Consider the following 6,385-nt stretch of genomic DNA (forward strand, 5'->3'; position numbering starts at 1 on the left):
TTTCCTAGTTTATGGAGGACTTTATACCATGGACACTCTGCTCGCCTCCTTATGATGATCATTTTTAGTCTTTTTCCAAGCTTTCTGGCCACTGCTCTCAAAGCAAAATGCACCAAAATTCCAGAAGAGCAAAGCTGAGGCTGATTCTGTCCTAAGGGTTAGCCAGCACAGGCTGTGTGTGCATTGTGGGGGAGGATGGGAGGAAAACACTTCTTCAAAAAGCTAGTATTACCTAGTAGGCAAATTCTTTGATTCAGGACCCATTGCTTGAGTTGGGGGTTCAAGCTCCTATGGCTTCCATGGCAGTGCCAGAGCCAGAAGATAGGTAGGTAGATTAAACCAATTAAGGTAGAAGAGTCTCAGAGGTGTAGTTGTGTTCATCTGTAACTTTAAAAACAAGTAGTCCTGTGGCACCTTAGGCCTGGTTTACACTGGAGCAGAAGGTCGAACTAAGATATACAACTTCAGCTACATTAACTGCATAGCTGAAGTCAATGTATCTTAAATTGCCGTCCAAACAGTGGGAGGGTGATGAGAGCAAATGCTTCCATTGGCTTCTCTTACCTTTCATGAGGAGCAGGAGTACCAGTACCAATGCGGGTATCCTCTGAGTTTGATTTAGCAGGTCTTCACTAGATCTGCTCAATCAAACCCCGAAAGATCAACTGCAGCAGCGTTGATCTTCCCCATAATGTAGACATGCCCTTAGATTTGCCGTTTGCAGCCAAGGGGACCTGCGGGAAGCAGTGTGGACCAGGCTGCTGCTTCCTGCAGCTCCTCTTGGCTGCGAACAACGAACTGGATCCAATGGGAGCCACAAGGCTCCATGGCTGTGGAGCCAGTGCAAACACACAGGAGCAGCCAGTTAGCTGGTTTCTCAAAGTGATTTCCTGGATCACTTTGAGAAACACTGCCTTAGAGACTAAGTAATATATATACAGTAGCGGTAAAGGGGTTCACATTGTTCTGAAGCATCAGGTTCTGGGCACTGCTACAGGAAGGGTACCAGGATAAAATGGACTAATATGTGCTGGGCTCTGAAACATCTATCACTTGAGACCTGTAAAGCCACATACCCCCCACAGTACTCTCCATCATTCTAAGATGGTATCAATCTAAAGAGAGAACCATCTCAATTAACTACACGGCCTTCCAAGCTAAGTAAATGGATGTTTTGCAAAAATGTCTCCTTTGGATACATAATGCACTCCAAGAAGTGTATGCCAATGCTTTCTGAAATGCCAGTTATTTGAGTTCTAGTGAAAGCAAAAATAAAATCACCTTTTAAAGCTTCCAGCTGTTTCAAAAAATATATCCATAATGCTTGGAAGAGACACCGTGGTGGGGGAGGTTCCATATAAGTGCATTAAAAATAAAATAATTAGCAATGAAAGATAATAGGCAAAAGGATTCTTTACAGGATCAAAATCATGGCATAGCTCAAGTAAGAAAGCTTTAATCTAATTTTACACAGGTAGGATTAGCAAGAGGGTTGAGGGGGCTGATCCTGGCCTCTCTATGGGCCCTCAACAATACAGCAGCAATGTAAAAGGGCCGTAAACCTGGCTTAACTGGCTAGCTGAGCATCCCTCCCCATCCCCAAAGGAAGAATCTCCTGTCGGCAATGAGCCAACAATGCTGGCTCTCTGCCATCCCTGCTTGTAGCACCCAGGAGTGGGGTTATGTCAGAGTGTGGGCAGGGGAAGGATTCCTGGATAAAGTGCCTCTTTGCTACCCACTTTGCAGATCTTCTCTTTAAAGTTATTGGCTGCTAGCAAGAAAAGAAACCTCCAATAAAAAGCCTTTTTTTATTTTAAAAAAAGTTTTTCTTGAAGTTTTCTTCCTCGCCCACACTAAAAAGAAAAGACATTTATTGAAGAAGGCTTCCACAGAACAATGAGCCTGAGTGAAGTGCCTTTGTTACAACCCTATAGGTGGTGAGTACTAAAAGATAAGTTAGAAATGGCACAAATGCAGCTGTCTCACACCAGTACCCCAGAGAGGATAAATATTGCCTGGCACACAGGAGAGCTAGGACTTGCAGCTGTTGCCCAAAACAAACAGTAGCCCAGCTTTATAACTAGCAATAAACCTGAAGTGGTACCCTAAGTCTGCATCCCTGCATGCTTAGAGGGAGGTTGGATCCAGATATGAACCTTGTGGTTCTGGCCCACTTCCATGTATAACAGATTTAAAGTTTCAGCCAGAAACCACAACTCTCAACTCCATCGCCCCACACTGAGCCCTTGACAGTCTCTACAATTTTCATAACTGATTAGGAGATTATTTTGGCTGGGATTAGACTTGCATAGGTGGTTCCAAATGGATACTTAGTGCCGTGGTGCGCGATGCCAGATGCAAGCTCTTTATTCATATCATGTCTTATTGATTGATAATTAATATCTCACATCTGCTGAATGTATCACCTCCTAACCCAAGGGTCTCTCGCGAGCATTACACACTGTCTATGGTGAGCAAACACTGTTGTGCTGAACTGTACTGTGAGTCAGTATTTTTAATTGTCTTAAGTTGGTGAAAACAGAACCTTATGTAAAAATAGTCGGTAAAAATAAGCACGAGTGGCACATGGCAGCAGCATCCCCTCCCCCAGTCCAGTGGGACCCCCAAGCCATAGGAGGAGAGGAGAAAGCTGCCACAGGTGCATGTGGTGAGGGCACTCGGGTAGCCCAACTCCCCCTCCCCCACTCCTGCTCTTCCAAACTGGGAGCTCTTGGCACTGCTGGGGAAGCAGCTGCTGCAGCCCTGCACAGGCAGAGCCAGAGTTCTGAGCGTGGGATGTGGCCACTAGTGGCCCAGGCTGCAACACTCCATTCGAACGAGGCCCTGCAAATAATCACACCAACCCTGAGAGACAGTGAGGACCTGGAGGGGTCCTGGTCTAGCCATAGAGCTGGTGTCATAAGAGGTGCCCATACATGACACCACTGGATATTTGCTTTAATCAGTTAGTTCCAATAGGCCAAGGTTGCCTGCCTCTTTTTGCATGTTGCCCTTCAGGGAGCATGTCACAAGCTTGGCAGCAAGAAATATCTGGGTGCAAAGAAGCACTGAATTGCGACTATGCTGTCTCACTGCCATCCCTGGCTGGCACCCAGGGATTTACCATCACAATGTCATCCGAATCCTGAAAGATGCTCCGCCCAGATCATGTGAGGAGAGGAAAACAGATCACAGATCACATCGCTGCCAATGGAGCTATGTCAGTTTGCTCATTATCTCCAATGGGTTGGGTGAATACTGAGCAACACCTGAGTTGTAAATCTAATATTCCACCTCAGTATGTCAGCATCCCCCAGATCTTCTACCTCCTACCTCTTTCCTTTCATTCTCTTTTTACCACCTGTCTAAGGAGAAGCCAGCTTGCCTAGCTAAGGAAAATTTACTCTTTCAAGATTTTGCTTTGACCAAAGAGTCAAGCTACAAACCAATGGGCTGGGTATATACATTCGTATAATACAGCAAGGCTGATTTACGCACACTGAACATCCAGTCCAACACAGTTTGCCAGGTTCTGCAGAGACTAATGAAGTTGCATACTATGATTTTTCCAGAAACCAAACAATAAGCCATGAGAGAGAAAACCTGTATTTTCATCCAGTTTTTTTCCTATTTGCTCTCTCCCCCTTTGTATGCATTTATTTGGTTTTGGTTTGTTTGCTGCCTTAAGAAGAAAAAGGATCAAACCTTAACAACAAAGACCCAAGAGCTGTCACTTAAAACTACCTCTCTTTTCCCCAGCAAGAACGTTTAATACCATCTGATGGACTGACAAGCAAAGGAATTCCTTTTAAAAGACTCTGTACAGCTAAACGGAAAGGAGCATGAGGAAAATGGTTACAAATGAAAGTTTACTTAAAGTTTTTATTTAAAAAATCGCAGCCATTATATTTAAAAGAATTGTTTGTGGTGTGCTGCTGCTAATAATACTAAGCTAAAGTTACTCTATACTGACTTTGAGTCACAATTAACCAGTTGATACTGATGGGGGAAGCAAAGATACTAATACCTCTTAGCATCTTTGAGACCGGTATTAATTAACATGCCACTTCCCTGCCACTGAGCTGCAGCCAACACTGAGGTAGAGAGAGGCGGCCAACTGGCATACACCACACTCTGCATAAGATTGAGGAAGGGAATTTTTTTGGCAAATTTCCCATTCTTCCAAAAAGTCAGTGGTATTTTTAATATTTACACAGACCCCAAAGGCTGAATAATAAACTGACCAGAACTTCAAGGCCAGACCTTCAACTGGTGTGAATAAGCACAGCTCTTTGAACTCCAGTGCAGCTGTATTGATTCACATCTTCTGAAGGACTAAGGAGATGACCCCAGAATTCAAGATTCTGGTTCCAGAGTCTGTTTTGATCTCACACTCATTGAAGTAAGTAGTAAAGTGATCATTGACTTTGGTGGTGTAAGATCAGGCTCTAAGGCCACATCTTTGCTGTCACGGTCAATCTTCCAGGGTTCGATTTAGTGGGTCTAGTAAAGACCCACTAAATCAAACTCAGAGTGTGGTGCTGTCAGCACCAATACTCCTGCTCTTCATAAGGAGTAAGGAAAGCCAACTGGAGCATTTTCTTCCCTTGCCCTCCCTCTGTGGGGACAGCACAGAAATACAATTTAAGATACATCAACTCCAGCTACATAATTAACAAAGCTGGAGTTGTGTATCTTAATTCAACCTTCTCTGTAGTGTAAATCAGGCCTTACTGCTTAAGTCAGTCAGGTCCAACACACTCACATCCATCTACACACTTTCTCTGTCTCAGCCCCAAAAGCTCTGGCTCTTTACATTGCATGAGAAAATGTATAACCCCAGAAATGTTCAGTTTCAGAGGTAGGAAGAAGACACATCAAAAACTTATATAGTTAAACTGATACAAACACTGAACAAAGACTGGGCCTTTAGTGTCTCAGTATCTTGTTGTGCATGGGTCTGAGTTTACTTAGAGACTGATACCTACTCAAGCATTTGTGTGTGGTGGGGGGTGTTATATTTCAGGACAATTTTTTTTCAAAATTGTCTGTGATCCTTTATATGGACAGTTTTGCTGTTGTGAATGTATTTTTGTATGATTATAAGGATTTTGGGGGGAGGTTAAAACCTCAAAAGTAAAAATAAAAAACCCAGATTTTTTAAAAATCTCTTTTTTTCAATAATTTAATGAAAAGGATATTGCTGAGTAATTGAAAGGATGACTTTTTCTAATTTTCTACTCTTTTCTACTACAAGAGGTTTACAACCTATTCTGTGACAAGAAATATGGTAAGCATTTTTTAAATTCAGTGAAAAATACTCTTTCAATGACCCCCTGCTCAGGAGGAAAGCTGAAACACTCATGCATGTGAACCAGAATATAAAAATGACAATCCCCATTTCAATACCCACCCTGAACCAAAAGAGCCCGAAAGGAGAATAGGAATAAAAACATTGCTTTGTTACATGTGTTGACATAAGAAGTGACCCTACAATCAAATCCTGCAGATCCTTCCACCTTTGCAGTGTTTTGACAACCTAGAGCCCTGTGCAAGATGTGTGCAACTGCACTGATAGATCTGCTTGCAGGATGAGGGCCTCAGGGCCAGCAATCAACTGGTTTTGACCAGCTGAGAATTCCCGCTATGTTGGGGGGGGGATCCAATTTACCTGGTTACTACACTTCTCCCCCACACTTAGCTTTGGAAGAAGGGCATAGGTGAGTCTCTGTGAGGGGCACACTACACTTTGCTCAAGTGACGCAGTGATCACAGCCACCTGGTGTACGTTAGAGCAGCCCCTTGGTTACTGTAACCAGGGCTGAAAATGAAGAAACTTTAACTAGTTTCCTGAAGGCCCCCTATTCTAATGCACTGAGTGGAAAGCTCAAAGTCCAGTCCTATTATTGAATCTATAAGATGGATCAGAAAAACTTAGTAAGTTCCAGTATCCTCAAAAGGCTCATGACAAGAACAACATACATGGGATCAGAACATATTTCTAATGAGTTCGGTCCCCCTTCCTGGCCTTGCTCCCTTTCCAAGGTGGTATCCCTGAAGAAGCTCACTGGGGCTAATATAAAGAGAGACTGTCTCCACAGAGCTCACCTCCCTGGCCATATAAAGGGTCTTTATATATAAACTTTAAAATGAACCACAATTCATGAACAAAAATCTCGCCATGTTTTTTCAAGTGTTTTACTTGGTTTGGACAGGTTTATTTTGCCTGCCGTGCTGAGAGTGTGGTGCTGACTGTCTCACAGTGAGAGACAAACGAACGTGGCTGCCAAGATGTCATAAAGAAGTCAGGTAGTTGAAGCAAGGGAACTCATTTATCTTCCGCAGAAAAGCTCCCTTCATGGCTGGCTCTTTCTACAACTCCCAA

This window comes from Pelodiscus sinensis, chromosome 3, assembly GCF_052426305.1.
Source record: "Pelodiscus sinensis isolate ZL-2025 chromosome 3, ASM5242630v1, whole genome shotgun sequence".
In the NCBI taxonomy this organism is placed as follows: domain Eukaryota; kingdom Metazoa; phylum Chordata; order Testudines; family Trionychidae; genus Pelodiscus; species Pelodiscus sinensis.